This window comes from Hyla sarda, chromosome 2 (genome assembly GCF_029499605.1).
Source record: "Hyla sarda isolate aHylSar1 chromosome 2, aHylSar1.hap1, whole genome shotgun sequence".
NCBI classification, from domain to species: domain Eukaryota; kingdom Metazoa; phylum Chordata; class Amphibia; order Anura; family Hylidae; genus Hyla; species Hyla sarda.
Window position 1 is genome coordinate 180336973 of NC_079190.1, and position 23363 is coordinate 180360335.

The 23363-nt window shown below is 41.7% G+C and overlaps 1 long non-coding RNA gene across 1 annotated transcript in view; it reads left to right on the plus strand.

Annotated features, from left to right (window-relative positions):
* The first annotated feature begins 4995 nt into the window (after positions 1-4995).
* LOC130357765 (uncharacterized) overlaps positions 4996-23363 on the plus strand; it is a 46215-nt gene continuing 27847 nt past the window's right edge. Inside the window, exon 1 of the long non-coding RNA XR_008889252.1 lies at positions 4996-5046. This is a non-coding gene — a long non-coding RNA (uncharacterized LOC130357765). The remainder of the gene's footprint in view (positions 5047-23363) is intronic.

The following is a 23363-nucleotide window of genomic DNA, read 5'->3' on the forward strand; positions in this document are numbered from 1 at the left end:
CCTGCAGCGCTGTTATAAATATATATCACTTGGTAACAGAGTTGCAATAGTTGCCGGCAATTGTAACAGTTAGTAGAATTAGTGTAAGTAGTTTAGCAGTTACAGTTATGAGCGGTAGAATGATACAGTTATGCTCACCGCCCCGGGACCGATGCTTGTCAGGATGCTGTTGCTCTTTGGGGATGCTGCGATCCCTCCTGCGGTCCCTCCTGCGGCTCTTGGGGATAGTTGGGGATACTGCGATCCCTCCTGCACTTTCTCCTGTATACTTGGCTGGAACAAACACCGTTGAATCTCTCACTGCGGGAGAGGACACTGCTGGGAGACTCTGCCGTCTCCTATGATAGAAGTGCCGTGGCTGGCGGTGGGCTCCGGATATTGTAGCTCCAGCGCTTCTGCTCAGAGTAGCGACCGCGTCCTCGTGGCTTAAAGGAGCGCATACGTGACTGGCAACTGACCGGGTAGGACACCGATTGCTGTGGGGCTCACAGAGGGCTTGCGTGAATGGTCTCAATGGTCATATTGGGGGGCTGGACGCGTTTCAAGACTATACTCAGTCTTTTCCTCAGCAGCAGTATAAATTATATATGGTTCCCGTCTCAGACTTAGACTTATATATAATAAACTCCTCCTTTACCTAATTTGTCACTTCCAGTGTAAATAAATACATAGTGGTAATGAATGGGAATCGTAGTAACTATATTGGCAGTGATAATACAACCTGTAAAAATGATTACATTTTGCTTAAAATACAACAAGGTGTATATATAAAATATAAAATATATGACCTATATACACTGGAAGTTGAACAAATTGCAATTGATATTATCCTACTTTTATTAATAAATATATATGAATATGAAAGAGACAATAGATCTAGATATATATCAATATATAAAAAAAATTAAAAATATAAACTAGAAAAATATATGAGAAAATATGAAAGAACACATGGAAACATAATAAATGTAAAATGGGACACATTATAATAATATATGAAATAGTAATTAAATTAAGAATAATACAATAAATATTATATAGAATCAAATAAAATTAGATATATATGTTGTAAACTATGATGAGATGTATATAAATAATAGAACTGTCTTGTGTGGTTGAGAGCTTGTATGTGTATATAATGTATATAATAGAAGTGTGTATGGATTGTGTTGAAAGTGTTATGGTAAATATTATGTGGAAACAGTGCAAACGGAGGGACATATGAAGAAATCAGCATATGGGACTCAATAAACATATGGGGTTCAATATAAAATATAAATAAATATTAATTGAATAAATATAAGTTATGTATAAAATATAAAATATAGAAATATAAACTATAAAAATATTAATTAAACATGGACTAAAATAGGACTAAAAAATGAGACTAAAAAATGAGACTAAAAAATGATGAAACGTGGGGAGGGCCCAATGAAGGGTCCGTCGTGGTGCTGATAACACAGCCAGACACACGACGGACAGTCAAAAGGGACCCCCCCCCCCCCCCTTTATCTTGTGTGCTATGCTAAAAAGCCAAAAATATTATTCAGGCCTTTAGGGGCCATTAATCCAAATTCAAAAATTTTGCAGGACTCCGCCCTGGACATCTTGCTGATAAAATTACCACTTTTATTTACCACATTTTAGGTTGTTGGGGTTGCCTTGATGGAAGAGTTTAAAATGGGCCGACAAGGGATGTTTATCATTTTGTTTTTTAATATTGTATCTATGTTCAAGAATGCGTGTTTTCAGAGCACGGTAATAACGAACGGGCCTGAATAACGATATTGAACTGTTTGCCTTTTTAGAATAGCACACAAGATGGGGGGTCCCTTTTGACGGTCCGTCGTGTGTCTGGCTGTGTTATCAGCACCACGACGGACCTTTCATTGGGCCCTCCCCACGTTTCATCATTTTTTAGTCTCATTTTTTAGTCTCATTTTTTTGTCCTATTTTAGTCCATGTTTAATTAATATTTTTATAGTTTATATTTCTATATTTTATACATAACTTATATTTAGTCAATTAATATTTATTTATATTTTATATTGAGCCCCATATGTTTATTGAGTCCTATATGCTGATTTCTTCATATGTTCCTCCGTTTGCACTGTTTCCACATAATATTTACCATAACACTTTCAACACAATCCATACACACTTCTATTATATACACATACAAGCCCTCAACCACACAAGACAGTTCTATTATTTATATACCTCTCATCATAGTTTAGAACATATATATCTAATTTTATTTGATACCGTATAATATTTATTGTATTATTCTTAATTTCATTACTATTTCATATATTATTAGAATGTGTCCCATTTTACATTTCTTATGTTTCCATGTGTTTTTTTCATATTTTCTCATATATTTTTCTAGTTTTATATTTTTTTATTTTTTTTATATATTTATATATATTTAGATCTATTGTCTCTATCATATTCATATATATTTATTACTAAAAATAGGATAATATCAATTGCAATTTGTTCAACTTCCAGTGTACATAGGTCATATATTTTATATTTTATATATGCACCTTGTTGTATTTTAAGCAAAATTTTATCATTTTTACAGGTTGTATTATGACTGCCAATATAGTTACTAGATTCCCATTCATTACTACTATGTATTTATTTACACTGGAAGTGACGAATTAGGTAGAGGAGGAGTTTATTATATATAAGTCTAAGTCTGAGACGGGAACCATATATAATTTATACTGCTGCTGAGGAAAAGACTGAGTATAGTCTTGAAATGCGTCCAGCCCCCCAATATGACCATTGAGACCATTCACACAAGCCCTCTGTGAGCCCCACAACAATCGGTGTCCTACCCAGTCAGTTTCCAGTCACGTACGCGCTCCTTTAAGCCACGAGGACGCGGTCGCTTCTCTGAGCAGAAGCGCTGGAGCTACAATATCCGGAGCCCACCGCCAGCCACGGCACTTCTATCATATGAGACGGCAGAGTCTCCCAGCAGTGTCCTCTCCCACAGTGAGAGATTCAACGGTGTTTGTTCCAGCCAGGTATACAGGAGAAAGTGCAGGAGGGATCGCAGTATCCCCAACTATCCCCAAGAGCCGCAGGAGGACCGCAGGAGGGATCGCAGCATCCCCAAAGAGCAACAGCATCCTGACAAGCATTGGTTCCGGGGCGGTGAGCATAACTGTATCATTCTACCGCTCATATCTGTAACTGCTAAACTACTTACACTAATTCTTCTAACTGTTACAATTGCCGGCAACTATTGCAACTCTGTTACCAAGTGATATATATTTATAGCAGCGCTGCAGGACATTGATATGCTTTAATGAACTGGATACTGACCTATTTAAGCTATTCACCAAAAGACTTATCAGATTGTGGACATACTGCTATACATAATAGCTCCATTGGGTGCTATTAGTTACCAATACTTAAAGAGGTCCAAACCCTAAAGAGGACTATCTGTTTAATTTTTAAACTCTTGATTGGTCTCAGTAGGATTATCATGTTTTATTAACATTTTATATTTATGTATAGTATTATATTATTATTTTTTTATATTTATTTTAATTCATATTATATAATTATTTGTAGGGAGTGCCGTGGCTTTACAAGGGCCCTGTGGGTCACGGTACTTACCACGTCTCATAATTGAAGTAAATTGATTACTATAATAAATTAATAAATATTAATATTTAACATAACAAGCCAGTTGTGTCCACACATCCTTTACCCTGAGCCCCAATTCTCTCTTGTAAATTAGTAGATTTGTAAATTACTTCTATTAAAAAATCTTAATCCTTCCAATAGTTATCAGCTTCTGAAGTTGAGTTGTTGTTTTCTGTCTAACTGCTCTCTGATGACTCACGTCGCCGGGAGCTGTGCAGTTCCTATGGGGATATTCTCCCATCATGCACAGCTCCCGGGACGTGACATCATCATTGAGCATTTAGACTGAAAACTTCAGAAGCTAATAACTATTGGAAGGATTAAGATTTTTTAATAGAAGTAATTTACAAATCTGTTTAACTTTCCGGAGCCAGTTGATATATATAAAAAAAGGTTTTGCCTGGAATACCCCTTTAAGAATACAGAATTGTGATGTGCATAGATCCATAAGGTTGTTTTTATCTCTAGATACCAAATACCACGTAAAAGTTTTAAAAAATAGTGTGAGTATTTAAATTGTATTTCATTTTTTTTATTTTTTTTATTTTTTGCTGTATTATACGTATTTTCAAAATTCTGTTTTATTTGGCAGCCGAATAAGTACTAATTGTCAGAGTATTTAGATTTAAGTCTGTGTATTGAGGTAAAAGGGCTTTTTTCACGCCTTCCCTGAAGGTACAGATAGAAATAAGAAAATGTCCTTGCAGAAAGTTGTGATACATACATATCACTGGGCAGAAGATCCTTGTTGAAGCACACAGTATGATTAACCCCACTGGGCACACACCAGGGCACTTGCATAGATGTATTAAAGGCAGAGAGGAAAGGCGGCTATGTCAATAGGTATTTCTTTTGGTTATCCAAGTGCAGATGCCTTAAGCCTTTTTCATCAACTTCATTATCAAACGTTAATAAACTTTTTCGGTTACAAACACTGCAAAGAGAGAGAAATAAAAGGACGCAATTCACCCACGGATGACAAGGCTGCCTTTCATGTGATGGATTGCCTCTCCACGTTCCCCTGTAATCACTGTCATATGAGTTTGTCTTTCTAGTCAGCCCTACTTTATTTTTCTTAAGGAGCCGTGTACTGTACTTTTACTAAAAAGGACTCCTAATCAAAGCTTACCTTATCCTGAGGTAATTATTACAAAGATTGTTGAATTAAAGATGTGAGTTTTGACACTTTGGCAGGGGGTAAGGGACATGGGTCTCTAAGGCCCAAATTATGCCTGAAACAGACCAATTAACACCATGCAACTTCTTTTATGTTAACTTCAATTAAGATTTCTTAATAAAATTAAAGTTCTTTTCTTCTTTATAATCTCAGAATGTCAGAAATGTACATCAAAGAAAAATGCTCAAGTCCGAGAACCATAGGTATGTCTCATTTGCATACAAGCCTGCACATTTCAAAGGCTCACCCAGCCATTTTGCATTACTTATTATACAACATAAGATAATGAATTAAAAAGAAGCAAAGCCTGTAATATAAAAAAAAAAAACTCTAAACAGATTTCTGTAGAACAGGTTACTATAAAATCAAGATACAGCTATTCCAATGTAGCAGTATGTGACACGTCTTATGTTTTCAAAGAGCTCTGTTCCTTTGGTCATGTACCAGTTACACCCGGCATCAAGATTGGGGCAGGAAACATTCCCAAATGTACTGTCCTAACAATGCCCCGTTAGTTATGTTTTCTGAGTCATTGCTAGAGAGCAAGAAGTCTGGAGAAATAACATATTCTAATTGTGCCTTTGCTGACAATAAATATATTTACTATTTTTTATACAGACTTCAATAGTTATTTACACAAAAATTCCCTCATGATATTCTCAGTTAAGCAGATTCAGCCTATGAGAAAACATACATATGAAATAATATTACAGTAATTGTTTTTCCAGAAGAAGAAAAAAGAAATAAATGGAAAAACTAACAATTTCTTCATAAAACATAAATTACCCATCTGAGCAAATTATTTATCTGATAGCAGTCATGGTTTACATTATGTATTATCTCAAAGATGATGCTTTAAATGTCCTCCAGAACATAATTTCACTGTGATACAAAGCGATTTAAAAAAGGGTCAGTTAAAGAATGTGACCTGGAACCGCCAGGACAGAGAGGCCAATTACTTGACTTCCACAATTGTATCCTGAACTCCCACACAATGCTTCTTTCATGAGGATAGGATTTGTCTTCCAGCAGGGATCTCTGACCTATAGATTCAAGCATTCCAACAAATTTGGTCTTGATATTTCTTCCACAATAAATTTAAGGCATAACGGAGTATATTAAAAGATTAATATAAAAAATAAAAATAAATCTATATATATATATATATATATATAACTCAATATGTGTGTGTGTGTGTGTGTGTGTATGTATGTATGTGTGTGTGTATGTTCCAGCATCACTTCCACACGGCTAAAGATATTAACATGAAACTTGGCACACATGTTACTTATATGTCAACAACAAATATAGGATAGGTAATTTAACCCTTACCCACCCCCATTTGCCAGGGTCTGGGTTTTTATTTAAAGTCCCATACAAGTCTGGGAAATATATGATACCGCATAACTTCCAAACAGCTGGAGATATTTTAATAATACTTGGTCACATGTTACTTATATGTCAAATAAAAATATATAATAGTTAAATTTACCCCTAACCTGCCCCCATATGTGAAGGATGGTGTTTTTGTTTCAAGTCCTATGCAAGTATATAGGACTTCTGGTAACCTTACTCCACAAGCTCCGCTCTGCTTCTCCTGGTGAATGCGTCAGTCCAGCTGGTAAGCCACACTCTCCCTGAATGCCATGTCCCATCTCACAAAGACACGCCCACCTTTTAAGTTACACCCCTTTTATTTTCAGCTTACAATATCTTTACCACAACACAGACCCACCTGAGGATGGTATATGAGGATTAGAAATGAGGATTAGCTATGGTGAGGGGATATGGGGACGGGATATGAGGAGGGGATATTAGGTCGAGATATGAGGTCGGGATATGAGGACGGGATATGAGGTCAGGATATGAGGCCGGGATATGAGGACGGGATATGAGGATGGGATATAAGGACGAGATATGGGGACGGGATATGGAAATGGGATATGGGGTCGGGATAGTGGGTCAGGATATAGGGACAGGATATGAGGATGGCATATGAGGACAGGATATGAGGATGGGATATGAGGACAGGATATGGGGTCGAGATATGAGAACAAAATATGAGGTCGGAATATGAGGAAGGGATTTAGGGACGGGATATGAGGACAAAAGCTTCCTCCTTTGTTGCTTTCCCTCCCCCACAAGGATAAGGTAGGAAAAACCAGGCTGCGCCGGGTACTCAGCTAGTATATATATATATATATATATATATATATATCTATACACAATGTCCACTGTAATAATCATGGAGGTCACTCACATTCAGGGATCCCTATCTCCTGGATTTGAGTTGGCTGCAAAAGCTTCATTTACTTACCACATAGTAAATAGTCACATAAAACTTAAATAAAATCCTGCTTGTCTAAGATCTAACTGGACTGTGTAACAGGTATTCTTTTAAGCCTAGTGCTCAATGTTGCATCACAACATTTTTACCAAATTTGAGTCTCTTGGATCCTACAAGCTTGGCATATCTGTGTTCTCTAATGCAGAGAGCCATTACCTGTGAAGCTCTTAACTCTCTTATAGAGCCCCCCCTGGTGGTTTCTCGCTGAGTGTAATCAGCTCCAGACCGGGTGGAGAAGGTGAACTGGGAGCCATCTCTCTGTGTACTTCTCCACATTCTCCACTCCAGTGGTATATCACAACCTCCTAAGAAGTGAAAACCCCATGAGGAAGACACAAAAACTTGTGTTTGAAGTTTCGGCACGTTACTTTCACTACGATATGGTTGGTGGTATCATCTATTTAAGGTACATATGCTATAGGATTTTGGGTTATGCAATATATGCAAGCACACTAGTGCCAATCTGCCCATTTTGAGTAGATTAGGATAGCATATGATCCATTCTATGGTTGCATTTATGTAATGGTGAGCTGCACATAACTCATACCTGTATATACACCTGTATATTGTCATTGTGCTCAATGAATTATACTTTGGTCCTGAAAATGTTTTGGATTCTGTTTGGCTACCATATATTATTTACATATATATTTTTTTTATTTTGTTTTTTTTGAATATAAACTAATAAAGTGAAAATTTTTATTTATATTAGTAGTTTGCAAAACCTCCTCAAAAGGCCCAATACCAAACCAGATAGACTGGACTTTTTAGAGAATAATTTGTACTCTCTACCATGCACATTTCTTTGTGTACAGTACCTCCAATGTAACTAAGTAAATCAGTCATTACTTATCCATAAATAACAGGGGTGGTTGGTCTCGTCTGGAGAATTTATACTCTGACTGAAGATCCCAAGGCTGCTAATGACATCTTCAATCAAAACTCTTCAATCAAAACTGAGGGCAGATTGCTCCTGAAACAGCATATTTCTCCTACTCTAATAGGACATATTGACAAGGGTTAAGGGTTGTCCTAACAGAACAACCCCTGTAAGGAAAGAAATAAGGCTTATATATCATATAGTTCTATTTTTTATTGAACTGGGGCAAAGTTTTCAACTTTCCAGGGCCTCATGCCCAATGGGCCTTCTTGCATTAGGCTGAGCATGTGGCATCTGTGGTATGTGCCCTGGACTTTTCGCCAGGTGCTCTGATCCCTGGGGGATGTCCCCCAATGCAAGCCTATGGGAGGGGGCGCGACAGCTCTCACGCCCCCTCCCATAGGCTTGCATTGAGGGGTGGAACGTGACATCACACGGGGGCGGAGGCGTAACGTCACACTCCGCCTGCCCCAAGGTCGCCGGAAATCAGACCCAGAGCGAACATGCTCAGGGGACTGATTTTAACTAGGGTGCTGCGTGCAAGATCATGGGGGTCCTCAACGGCGGGACCCCTGTGATCAGGCATCTTATCCCCTATCCTTTGGATAGGGGATAAGATATCTAAGCCCCAGAGTACCCCTTTAACTGTGTCCTCAGAGCACATACAATTGAATTTAGCAAAGATGAATAGGCCACAAGGCAGCTCTATTTTAGAGTAGACAAAAAGGGGAATTATTATTTTCTAGGTAGCAAAGCAGATTACATTGTTACTTTGTAGGGACACATAGGTGGACAACTTTGCTGCGTGGAATGCATAAGGGGGATCATTACCACTGTTGGTGAAAAAAGGGGGAATTGTGACTATTAGGGCTGCATTAATACAGGGGGCACAAAGGTGCATTATTTCTTAGTAGGGGGGCAGAGCAGTGGGCATTATTTATGAGTAGGGGGCATAAAGATTGGTATTATAACTGTGTCGGGCAATTAAAATCTGTTACAATAGTGGTAAAACACTGCTGGAATTCAATATGCTGAAAAATAGGAGCAGAACACAGCAAAAATCTGGCAAACACAGTTCATGATTACCCAAGCCTGGAGGAAATCACAATGGGCAAGCACTGTTTGAATTCGGTCCAAGCAGGAAGTAAGATGTCTTCCATTCAAAACATAATTGTCCACCTTGGTAAGGTGTCAGTTTAAGAGCAAAATAGCAGCCTCCAGTGGTCAAGTCTAAAATTGTGGCACACATTTATCATAGTGACATATCAGCCACTTGTGGTCAATTCTAAGATAAACAACCTATTATATTTATTTTTGCTAAAGGCAACAATTAAGTTTTTTCTTTTAGACAGTATCATAAATCTACCCCAAGTATTAGCATACAGAAGCACGCTAATACATTACAAGTATAAAATAAAGATGTAAAATAGTAATCCTTTAATGCGATTATTTAAAGCTCGATTATTTAGTCTAAAAAATGAGATTATTTAATATAAAATAAATTTTCTCGCGCATAAAAACAAATCTATATCTAGTTAGGAATCCACACAACTGTAATAACCTAAGAAATTACTTAACCTGTTATTTAATATGAAATGTGAATGAAATACAAAATTAATAAATAAATAGCTGAAAATGTCTGTGTTTTCATCTCTTCCTAGTCTAAACTAATAGTTACAGAATATTTGATATCTAATAATAAATCAGCTCATCAAGCAAATTATTTGTATTGAGATGAAACAAACAATGACAACAAAAATGATTCCATAAAGCATAATACCCATAAACTACGCATGACTCTATATTGTTGAATCATGAGAACACATTATAAGCAAGGGGATTATAATTTGTATTCAACAGTTCATGCGATCTTGTATTTGGTGACCACTGTCTTGGCTATACTAGATACAGTACTAGAAACGCATTGCAGATCATCCTGACTGTGTTGAGGAATTCTGGCTACTAAAAATGAAAACTCCAAAGGGGAGAGATTTTTAGTGTTTATGTCTTTATTAGTCAGCCCTGCTCCTCAGCTTTTCCTTCATTTAGAGATAGATTCTTGTGTAGGGGTCCGGTCTGTAGTTTTGTATGTGGTTTGACAGTCTGGTTTGTGATGTGAATTAATTCTGGAATTGGTTCTGTTTTAGCTTTGGGATTTCAGTTCAAAGTTTGGATTTATTCACACATCTGTTCTAAGGTCTGATTTATTCTTGATGTCTAGAGCAGGCATGGGCAACCTTTGTCACTGCAGATGTTTTTTGGACTACATCTCTCATGATGCTTTTGCAGCATTTTGGCTGTAAGAGCATCATGAGAGATGTAGTCCAAAACATCTGCAGTGCCAAAAGTTGCCTATTCCTGGTCTAGAGCCTGTATTAGCATAGAGGTATGAATAATTATAGGGTCCAAACAAGGAGCTACTCATAGTCCTAATCCTACTCCACACAGAAGGATGGGGGGCATTTATCATTGTCTTTAGAGCTGTTTTTGTGTGTAAATGTGTCTCACATTTGGCTCAGCGTTGCATCCCAGCTGTTATGGTTAGTCTTATGCAGTGAAAATGAATTTATCAACTGAGACTTTTTAAAAAAGGCACAAAAAAGGCACAAAACACAAAAAAGTCTCTAAACTATACCAGCCCAGACTTAGCTTAGCTTTTTGGTGTATGTGAAGAGTGGAATCAACAGCACCCTCTCTTTAGCTAACTTACAAACACCCTTCATCTTGCAGATACCACTAGTTATGTGTCTGATACCGTTCAATGTGCCCCTATTAATGTACCTGCTGTGTTGCGCAATTACCAAATACTGTACTTCCTAAACATAGGTGTCACAACTATGCAATACTTCTCTCATGCTACCTCTCAACACAAACTGCTCCCATGTCCCCTATTACACAGACTGCTCCAACCTCCAGAAATACTTTTCCCCTTGCCCCCATCTCTCACAGAGACTGCTTCCCACTGTATTCTATTACACACAGACTGTTCCCTGTGCCCCTTTCACAAACTACTTCTCTACACAGACTGCTCCCATGCCCTCTCTATTACACAGATTGTTTAAACCTCCACAAAGACTCTTTCCCTTGCCCCATCTTTCAGACGAACTGCTTTCCACTGCACTTCATTGCACTAGGATTTTCCTAATTCTTTCATCTAACACAGACTTCCTCTATATCTTTCTGCTCCTTGTGCACCCATACCTCTCATAGATTACACCCATGCCTCACTCTCTGACATGGACCACATCTTATGCGCTCTTACCTTTCAAAAGTTAAAGAGTGATGGTTGGCTTTCTGGTTCATCCCTGCACTAAAACATAGATTAGTGTTGGGTCCCGTAAACTAAAAGATGTGTTCATTGTAGTTGTTTTAGGAAAGGAGATGGTTGGCATGTTCAATTACTGGGCACCAGTGTACAAGAAAGATATAGTGGAGCTGGAGAGGGTTCAAAGATGGGCAACCAGGGTAATACAGGGAATGGGAGGACTACAGTACCCAGAAACATTATCAGAATTACGGTTATTTAGTTTAGAAAAAAGAAGGCTTAGGGGAGACCTAATAACTATGTATAAATATATCAGGGGACCATACAAAGATCTCTCCCATGATCTATTTATACCCAGATCTGTATCTATAACAAGGGGGCATCCTCTACATCTTGAGGAAAGAAGGTTTCTACACCAGCACAGACAGGGATTCTTTACTGTAAGAGCAGTGAGACTATGGGATTCTCTGCCAGAGGAGGTGGTCATGGTGAACTCTGTAAAAGAGTTCAAAAAAGGGCTGGATGCATTTTGGGAGAATAATAACATCACCGGTTATGTGTACTAGATTTATAGGGACAGAAAGTTGATCCAGGGATTTATTCTGACTGCCATATTTGGAGTCAGGAAGGAATTTTTACCTCTAGTATGAGGGTTTTTTGCCTTCCTCTGGATCAACTCAACTCAGTAGGGACTTATTAGGGGTATAGGTTGAACTTGATGGACTCTGGTCCTTTTTCAACCTTATGAACTATGTTACTAATTTGGTCTGTCGCTATGCAGCAAGCTGTTATGCATTGTGTGCTGTGCCACCTCTTTTTATCATAGCAAGCATTAACGTATTTAGCAATTTGACCTACAGTAGATCTTTGTGATCAGACCAGATCAGCTAGTCTTTACTCCCCACGTACATCAGTGAGCTTGGACAGCCATGGACATATCATCAGCATATCAACTACACCCCAGAAGACTTGTTATTATGTAAATGATTAGTAGCCTAGCCCTCACAATTTAACCCTTCTCAGAGTCACTCAGAATCTTATGATTCCCTTTTTTTCCTGTTACCAACACATTACTATCAAAAACTGACTTCTCACTTGCTGATTAACACATCCCATCCCATGACAGGTGCCATTGTTACTAGGGATGAGCGAATCAAATCTGACCAATCAGAATTCGTTACAAATTACAGAAAAAATTTGATTTGCAATGAATGCAAATATCACCGCGACACTATCACGTGAATCGCTTCATTAAACTCCATTTAGTGCTGTCCAGGCTCCAGGGCATCTAAATTGGCAGATCCACATGTGAAGACATGGGGCAAGAAATCCTGGGAAGGCAGGAACAAGGGTAGGTGGGATGACCCTGAAGCACATGCAGGATGCAGCCTATCAGCAGCCAGTCACCGCTGTGATGTCACAGCCCTATATAATCAGCAGCTATCTTGCGGCCTGTCACTTCAGCCTTTCACTTCAGAGAGATAGATAGGGACAGACAGCACTATGTGTTGCACAGAAAAGCTTTTTCCAGCAGCGAAAAAGCATTCTTTTTGCAGCGATTCACCTCTCAGTCACTGTCTACAGTGTTCTATTACAGAGAGCAGTGTGTTGCACATAAGAACAGCAGCAATTCAGCTCAAGCACAAATCCTGCCTAGAAGCACTGATAGGGAAGGGAGTGAGATTGTGAGAGAAAGTGCAATTTTGGGTGTAGTACACAGCTACTGTGTGCTGCAGCACTGGTGTGTACTGCTGGTGTTGTGCACAAATACTTTTTTAAGTGTAATATAGTGCATTTTTCTGCCCTCATAAGTGCATTGCACATACATACACCTAATTGGTGTACTATTTTGTTCCTGTTAAAGTCTCAAAGGCCTAGATACTGTGAAAGGCCAGGCAAAAAGTACTCACTGGCTGGTGTTGTAGACAAATACTGTTAAGCATAGTGGATCGCATTCTACTGTCCTCATAAGTGCATACCACATACCTCCATCTAAGTGTTGTACCATTTTGTTCCTGATGAGGTCTTAAAGAGGTATTCCAGGCAAAAACTTTTTTATATATATTAACTGGCTCCAGAAAGTTAAACAGATTTGTAAATTACTTCTATTAAAAAATCTTAATCCTTCCAATAGTTATTAGCTTCTGAAGTTTTCTGTCTAACTGCTCTATGATGATGTCACGTCCCGGGATGAGTCATCATTGAGCAGTTAGACAGAAAACAACAACTCAACTTCAGAAACTAATAACTATTGGAAGGATTAATTTTTTAATAGAAGTAATTTACAAATCTACGAAGAAAGCAGGTAGATGCCAGCGATTAAGAAACTTCACCTTTATTAGAACCACGTAAAATCATCGACATGGAGAGACTTCAATAAGACAAACATTTAAAATTCCAGGAATCAGCGTCAAGCATGACGCGTTTCAGGTCATGTGACCTTTCATCAGATGCATGGTGGGAAGCAGAGGGGTGGGGGAATATATCCCAACCTTCTAATGGAACAGGTGAGTAAAACATCTATCCTATGACAAGGGATTAACCCTGTCCATTCCAAAAGTTGAGGCACCCTTCTGCTAAACATAACAGGTATAAAGTCATAAATTATTAAGCATAGTTATAAACTGAGTGCAGACTATCTCTAGATTTTTGTAAAACTTTACGTTTGGCTCTGTTCAGACACCAGGGCTGGTAACCTCTCTGACCCAAACGATCTAGAGATAGTCTATCTAGAGATAGTCTTCTCACACCAAAACCTTATCAAACATTTTCGAATACGGTATCGAAGCCCACCTTTTCAACTACTTACAGTCTAGAATTTAACAGTATTAAATCTATTATTAATACATTTTTACCTATTTTATGTCAGGATACCATCCTTAATAAATATTTAAAAAATGACATACATTTTTCGAGCAGACGGGCCCCTAATTTAGGTAATCTTTTATCTCCGAGTGCTTTGCCACTTGCCTCTGCTGTTAGTTCTCGGTCATGGATTAAAACAAATGGGTTTTTCAAATGCGGTTTACCTAGATGCGTTGTGTGTGTACATGCTGCCGAGACTTCTACGATTTCAATTCCTGATGCGGATTCTGTACCGATTAAACAATTTATTAATTGCGAATCCACTCACGTAATTTACAAAATAGATTGTAATAGCTGTAATGTTTCTTATATCGGCAGCACTAAAAGAACCTTGAAAAAACGCATCCAAGAACATCTTAGAGCCATTGGCAGCAGTTCTTACACTAACGCATCGAATGTTTCCAAACACTTCAAAAATGTCCATGATGGCAATGTAGCTCATTTTTCATTCTCGGGTATCGAAATAATTCGTTCACATGACAGAGGTGGAGACCGCATCAAATCACTACGTAATAGGGAAATCTTTTGGATTTACTCCTTACGTACATTTCAACCATATAGATTGAATTAAAAATCAGACGTCATCCTTCATTACTAGTTTTAGGTTGCCATTTGATATTTCATACATATTATTGTTTCACTGTTTATTGGTGTTTTTTGCAACCCATTTTGTGTCTCCTTAAAAATAATATACAGGTTTCATATATATAGTTTGCACTCAGTTTATAACTATGTTATAGGTGCTTAATAATTTATGACTTTATACCTGTTATGTTTAGCAGAAGGGTGCCTCAACTTTTGGAATGGACAGGGTTAATCCCTTGTCATAGGATAGATGTTTTACTCACCTGTTCCATTAGAAGGTTGGGATATATTCCCCCACCCCTCTGCTTCCCACCATGCATCTGATGAAAGGTCACATGACCTGAAACACGTCATGCTTGGCGCTGATTCCTGGAATTTTAAATGTTTGTCTTATTGAAGTCTCTCCATGTTGATGATTTTACGTGGTTCTAATAAAGGTGAAGTATCTTAATCGCTGGCATCTACCTGCTTTCTTCGTATCCTTGGAGGATCTTATTGCCGTGCGGTGGCCGACTACTCTTCTACTTTGCCTAATTTACAAATCTGTTTAACTTTCCGGAGCCAGTTGATATATAAAAAAAAGTTTTTGCCTGGAATACCCCTTTGAGGGCCATGTTACTGTAAAAGTCTTAAGGGCCACCCAAAAATATACACCTAGGTATGCACTAAGTATGTCAGGCAGAGAAGTGCCAAGATGTGCACAGAGGAGTGGCAGAGGCCTAAATTCATCAAATGCAGGCAGAGGTTGCAACAGACTAGGAGCGAGTGGCGGCAGGAGTCGCAGCAAGATGCTTGATCTCACAGTATCAGCTAGCGGTTGTATCTCGACCAGCAACCCATCTGTCGTCATCCACGGTCATCCACTTTATCACAAGTGACATCTGACATCCCCAGTCAACAGTTGGTGTGTTTCTCAGACACAACCATCAGTTGGCATGGCCCGGGAGCAGTCCCTGTCCTCCCATTGCCTCTGTCCTATGCTATTCCCTCCCTTACAGAAGTATCTTATGCTGTGGGTTCAACTCCACTATTCAGTGAGGAGGATCTAATAGAGAACAGTCGGCAGCTACTGCCCAGCCAAGAAGTGGAGGAGACATCCGTCGCTTCCTCCGCTAGGTAGGCCAGTATTGATGAGGAGAATGATGTTGGAGGTAGTGTTGCCAGCGTTCACGGTCCTGAAGCAGACACTGTTGCGTAACCTGAGGAGGACATCAGTGACGTGCAGACACTTGTTGATGATGATAAAGCCATTCGCAATTGGGAGCCAGGTGCAAAAGGGGCTTCATCATCATCAGGAGAAGAGGATTACAGGTTGCCCGTGAGGCAGCAGCTGAGCCAGCAAGGTGGTAGCATGGTTGGCAGTCAGTATGGTGGCGGAAGTGGAAATTATGGAGCCAAACTTGCTCGGGGGAGACCACCTGCTTTGCGGCAGCCTACCTTCCCAGGAGGTAGTGGAACAGGGGTTCCTGGAGATGGCGGCAGTAGCAGTCACTTAGTGCGGACTGTGGGTGGGAAAATCAGCTACTCGGCGGTGTGGCAGTTTTTCATCAAGCATCCGGAGGAGGTTAATATAGCCACATGCAAGATATGCTGGCAGAAGGCGAAGCGTGGCCAGCGTCCCAATGTTGGCACCACGGACCTGCGTCAACATATGCTTCGCCACCATAAAACGGCCTAGGAGAACCGTGGCTCCGATGTGTTGGTCCAGCTTGCTGCATCACCCAGTGACACGCCAGTCCCTGTTTCAGCCCGCCAAGGCTCCCCCACATCAGCTGAAGGGAGCTGTGTGTCATACCCTCCTTCTGTTGATCAAGATGCTCCTGCTCCTCCTACTTTGAGTCAGTCATTCCGCCAGCAATCCATTGGCGAAGCCATGTCCAAGAGACAACAGTATACGCTGACTCATCCAACAGCGCAAAAGCTGAATGTGCTCCTGTCCAAGTTGCTGGTGCTGCAGTCCTTCCCTTTTCAAGTGGTAAACTCTGCACCTTTCAGAGAACTGATGGCTTCTGCCAAGCCGAGATGGAAGAACATTTTGTCTGCTCTGTGACAAAGAAAGCTGAGCCATGCGCCCAGCATGGCACACATGTTCAATCTGGTTGTCAAGCGGTTCCTGAAATATTCCCCCCCATTTGCAAGACATCCTAACAATGGGAAGGAAACTTTTGCATGCCCTTCAGCCACTCATACACTGCAAAGCACTACATCCTTAAGCTTCAGCGTCAGAACGGTATCCCACAACATAGTCTGATTTGCGATGTTGCCACACGTTGGAATTCCACCCTCCATATGTTGGACCGACTATATGAACAGAGAAAAGCCATCACTGATTTCAATGTCAACCAGTGGCAGTTCATATGTGACACCTGCCGTTTACTCAGGCCCTTTGAGGAACACACATTATTAGTTAGTCGCCAGGATTACGGGATGAACGATGTCATTCCACTACTTTGTTTCCTACAACACGTGTTGGAAACAATGGCTGGTTAGGGCATTGGAGACGTTGCGCCTACATCTCATGGCCACATGAGCCCTGTGGGGGCTGAACTGGAGGAGGAGGAGGGGAAGGGGCACAGTGGAGCACAGCTTAGGTTTTGTCAAATGGGCGGTTTTTCTAGTCATCTTACAGGAGAGGAGGAGCAGGAGCAGCCAGAGGAGATAGAGGGTTATGAGGAAGACGAGACAAAGAACCCAGACACACCATGGCGGTATGCAGTGGACATGGAGGCAAGGAGTCCCTCCAAGTCACTTGCACAAATGGAATAATGCATGCTCAGTTACTTACATAGTGACAGACGAATTGTCACCATTCGGCAGCAGGATGACTTCTTGCTCTCCACCTTATTGGATCCTAACTTCCGGCACAAAATGGGTACCTTTTTCTACACCCACTTGGGAGGACAAACTAACCTACTACAGAGACATCCTACGTAGTCAGTTGGCCGATGCCTATCGGCGCCATCTTCCATCCTCTCGCAGGTCTGACTCGGGGGGCCTTCTGCGCTCACCTTCCACTGCCATGGTTGCTGGGGAGGGGTGGGGTGGCCGGAGCAGTACCAGCTCCATCAGCAGTAGCCTGAGTCTACAGTCACTGATGAGTACCTTTTTTCACCCGCATAGTGAAGCAACTCATCAGCAGCAGGTAGACCTGGAGCAGGACCTGAACCAGCAGGTGGTGGCATACCTTGACATGCCCATGCCAACACACCTTGAAGATCTGCTGGACTTCTGGGCAGCCAAACTTGATTTTTGGCCACAACTAGCAGAGTTTGCCCTGGAAAAGCTGCCCTGCCTGGTCAGTAGTGTGCCATCAGAGCGGGTGTTTAGTGTGGCGGGGACCATAGTCACCCCAAGGTGAACTCGTCTGTCTATGAAAAATATGGAGAGACTGACCTTTGTGAAGATGAATCAGGCATGGATCAGCCAGGATTTCCACCCACCAATGCCTGATGCCTCAGAGTAAATTGACCATAGTGCCACACCAACACTTCACAAATATGAATAGTGCAAAACAGATTTAAGGCACTTCTCCCCAGTTACAAACATTACTCCGCATCAGACCTTTTTTCACCCAACTTCGTCACCTGGTACTGGTATTGCCACCCACCGCACCACTCTGTCACCGGGTCACTTTCAAGACTCCTGATGCTGTCCCCTCCAGGCTGTGTCATTCAGCCACATTATGTTCTCTTCATGCTGCCGCAAACTCAAGGCTGTGTCATTCAGCCACTATATGGTCTCCTCATGCTGCTTGTAGATTTTTTAAGGTAGCACTAGCTACCATAAATCTTAAATTTACCAACTCTACTAAAAGTCACCTATCGCCGGGCCCCTTCTCTAAAAAACATCTTGGCCACTAGTATCATAAAGAAACATAAAACCCAAAATAAAAATTGTGGCCTACCGACTGGTTCATATAAATGTAAAAATACCCGATGCCTATGTTGTAACGAAATAAAAAATGATGTGAAGGAATTTCACTCTAATTGCACCGGTGAGAGTTTCCAGATGAAATTTAGACTTACCTGTCAGTCATCTTACGTTATTTATCTTTTGGAGTGCATCTGCGGACTCCAATATATTGGATGCACGATACAGCCACTGCGAAATCACTTAAATAAACACCGACAAAACATAAGAAACAAATTTCTCTTACACGGTGTTTCGAGGCATTGTACTAACAGCCACCCGGAAGGTAAAAATCTCATTACTGTTACCCCCATTGATCATATCCCTGAGGATGTACCGAACAGGTTTGAATCTCTAAAGAAAAAAGAAATCTTCTGGATGTTTAAGCTCTCTACAGTTTCACCTAAAGGCCTTAATGAGATGGTTGAAACTGTCCTATAGGGATCACCATAGATAATAACATAACATCACTTCTATAATTCTTATATCCTGGTATTGTACATCCTTTTTACATTTATATATTTTAATATATTTTTTACATACATATATATCAGGTCTTTGTATTTTGTTAGGTTATCAACCCCTGTATGTTCTATTAGCAACATGTGTACATGTGTATATGTATATATATATATATATATATATATATATATGTGTGTGTGTGTGTATAAGTGCATATCTATATGTGTATATTTTAGGATTATGTAATATGCTTGTTTTTATTTATATGTTGTATATATATTTCCTGTACATCAGTCGGTCCTGAACCGAGCGATTTTTATACAGTCCTATGCATTTTATGTCACGATTGTATCCTCACCTCACTGTGGTTTTGGCATATTTGCCATATGCGCTTTTTACTCTGGCTGTACTAGTTTTTGTTTAGTCATATAATACTACCACTTATCTAACATCTATATGCCCCAGTATCTATAATTGTTAACCTGCATATCCATCTAATCTACCCTCCATTATGGCCATCCTAGTTGATGTTGTCACGATGCCGGCTGGCAGGTAGTGGATCCTCTGTGCCAGAGAGGGATTGGCGTGGACCGTGCTAGTGGATCGGTTCTAAGTCACTACTGGTTTTCACCAGAGCCCGCCGCAAAGCGGGATGGTCTTGCTGCGGCGGTAGTGACCAGGTCGTATCCACTAGCAACGGCTCAACCTCTCTGGCTGCTGAAGATAGGCGCGGTACAAGGGAGTAGACAGAAGCAAGGTCGGACGTAGCAGAAGGTCGGGGCAGGCAGCAAGGATCGTAGTCAGGGGCAACGGCAGGAGGTCTGGAACACAGGCTAGGAACACACAAGGAAACGCTTTCACTGGCACGATGGCAACAAGATCCGGCGAGGGAGTGAAGGGGAAGTGAGGTGATATAGGGAAGTGCACAGGTGATAACACTAATTGGAACCACTGCGCCAATCAGCGGCGCAGTGGCCCTTTAAATCGCAAAGACCCGGCGCGCGCGCGCCCTAGGGAGCGGGGCCGCGCGCGCCGGGACAGGACTGACGGAGAGCGAGTCAGGTACGGGAGCCGGGGTGCGCATCGCGAGCGGGCGCTACCCGCATCGCGAATCGCATCCCGGCTGGAGGCGGTATCGCAGCGCCCCGGGTCAGTGGAACTGACCGGAGCGCTGCAGTGAGGAGAGTGTAGCGAGCGCTCCGGGGAGGAGCGGGGACCCGGAGCGCTCGGCGTAACAGTACCCCCCCCCTTGGGTCTCCCCCTCTTCTTGGGGCCTGAGAACCTGAGGACCAGACTTTTGTCCAGGATATTGTCCTCAGGTTCCCAGGACCTCTCTTCTGGACCACAACCCTCCCAATCCACTAAAAAGAAGGTTTTCCCTCTGACCTTTTTTGATGCTAAAATCTCTTTGACGGAGAAGATGTCCGAGGAGCCGGAGACAGGAGTGGGAGGAACAGATTTGGGAGAGAAACGGTTAATGATAAGTGGTTTAAGAAGAGAAACGTGAAAGGCATTAGGAATACGAAGAGAAGGAGGAAGAAGAAGTTTGTAAGAGACAGGATTAATCTGGCGCAAAATTTTGAAAGGACCAAGATAGCGTGGTCCCAACTTATAGCTAGGGACACGGAAGCGGACATATTTAGCGGAGAGCCATACCTTGTCTCCAGGGGAAAAAATGGGAGGAGCTCTTCTTTTCTTATCCGCGAATTTCTTCATGCGTGAAGAAGCCTGTAAGAGAGAATTTTGGGTCTCTCTCCATATGATGGAAAGATCACGAGAAATTTCATCCACAGCGGGCAGACCAGAGGGCAAGGGGGTAGGGAGGGGAGGAAGAGGGTGACGGCCGTACACCACGAAAAATGGGGATTTGGAGGAAGATTCAGAGACTCTGAAATTATACGAGAATTCGGCCCAAGGTAGAAGATCTGCCCAGTCATCCTGGCGGGAGGAAACAAAATGTCGTAAATAATCACCCAAGACCTGGTTAATTCTTTCTACTTGTCCATTGGATTGAGGATGATATGCAGAAGAAAAATTTAATTTAATCTTGAGTTGTTTACAGAGAGCCCTCCAGAATTTAGACACGAATTGGACGCCTCTATCCGAGACGATCTGCGTAGGCAACCCGTGAAGACGAAAAATGTGTACAAAAAATTGTTTAGCCAACTGAGGCGCTGAAGGAAGACCAGGAAGAGGGATGAAATGTGCCATTTTGGAGAATCGATCAACGACCACCCAAATAACAGTGTTGCCATGGGATGGGGGTAAGTCAGTAATAAAATCCATACCAATCAGAGACCAAGGCTGTTCGGGGACAGGCAGAGGATGAAGAAAACCAGCGGGCTTCAGGCGAGGAGTCTTATCCCGGGCACAGATAGTGCAGGCTCGCACAAAGTCCACCACATCAGTCTCTAGAGTCGGCCACCAATAGAAGCGAGAGATGAGTTGCACAGATTTCTTGATGCCCGCATGACCTGCGAGATGGGAGGAGTGACCCCATTTGAGGATTCCGAGGCGTTGGCGTGGAGAAACAAAGGTCTTTCCTGGAGGAGTTTGCCTGATGGAGGCTGGAGAAGTGGAAATCAGGCAGTCAGGAGGAATGATGTGTTGAGGAGAGAGTTCAACTTCAGAAGCATCTGAGGAACGAGAGAGAGCATCGGCCCTAATGTTCTTATCGGCAGGCCGAAAGTGAATTTCAAAATTAAATCGGGCAAAGAACAGAGACCACCTGGCCTGACGAGGATTCAGCCGTTGGGCAGACTGGAGGTAGGAGAGGTTTTTGTGATCGGTGTAAATAATAACTGGAAATCTTGATCCCTCCAGCAGATGCCTCCATTCCTCAAGTGCTAATTTAATGGCTAGAAGCTCTCGATCCCCGATGGAGTAGTTCCTCTCCGCCGGAGAGAAGGTCCTAGAAAAAAAACCACAAGTAACAGCATGCCCGGAAGAGTTTTTTTGTAGAAGGACAGCTCCAGCTCCCACTGAGGAGGCATCAACCTCCAATAGGAAGGGTTTAGATGGGTCAGGTCTGGAGAGCACGGGAGCCGAAGAAAAGGCAGACTTGAGCCGTTTAAAGGCGTCTTCCGCTTGAGGAGGCCAAGACTTGGGATCGGCATTTTTTTTGGTTAAAGCCACAATAGGAGCCACAATGGTAGAAAAATGTGGAATAAATTGCCTGTAATAATTGGCGAACCCCAAAAAACGTTGGATGGCACGGAGTCCGGAGGGGCGTGGCCAATCTAAGACGGCAGAGAGTTTGTCTGGATCCATTTGTAGTCCCTGGCCAGAGACCAAGTATCCTAGGAAAGGAAGAGATTGGCATTCAAACAGACATTTCTCTATTTTGGCATAGAGTTGATTGTCACGAAGTCTCTGAAGAACCTTACGGACATGCTGGCGGTGTTCTTCTAGATTGGCAGAAAAAATCAGGATATCGTCCAGATATACAACAACGCAGGAGTATAGGAGATCACGAAAAATTTCATTAACAAAGTCTTGGAAGACGGCAGGGGCGTTGCACAGGCCAAAGGGCATGACCAGATACTCAAAGTGTCCATCTCTGGTGTTAAATGCCGTTTTCCATTCATCCCCCTCTCTGATGCGGATGAGATTATAAGCACCTCTTAAGTCCAGTTTGGTAAAAATGTGGGCACCTTGGAGGCGATCAAAGAGTTCAGAGATGAGGGGTAGGGGGTAGCGGTTCTTAACCGTGATTTTATTAAGACCGCGGTAGTCAATGCAAGGACGTAGAGAGCCATCTTTTTTGGACACAAAGAAAAATCCGGCTCCGGCAGGAGAGGAGGATTTACGGATAAAGCCCTTTTTTAAATTTTCCTGGACGTATTCAGACATGGCAAGAGTCTCTGGGACGGACAGAGGATAGATTCTGCCCCGGGGTGGAGTAGTGCCCGGGAGGAGGTCAATAGGACAATCATAAGGCCTGTGAGGAGGTAGAGTTTCAGCTTGTTTTTTGCAAAAAACGTCCGCAAAGTCCATATAGGCCTTAGGGAGACCGGTTACAGGAGGAACCACAGAGTCACGGCAAGGGTTACTGGGAACCGGTTTTAGGCAGTCCTTGGAACAAGAGGGCCCCCAACTCCTGATCTCCCCAGTGGACCAATCCAGGGTAGGGGAATGAAGTTGAAGCCAGGGAAGTCCAAGGAGAATTTCAGAAGTGCAATTGGGGAGGACCAAAAGTTCAATCCTC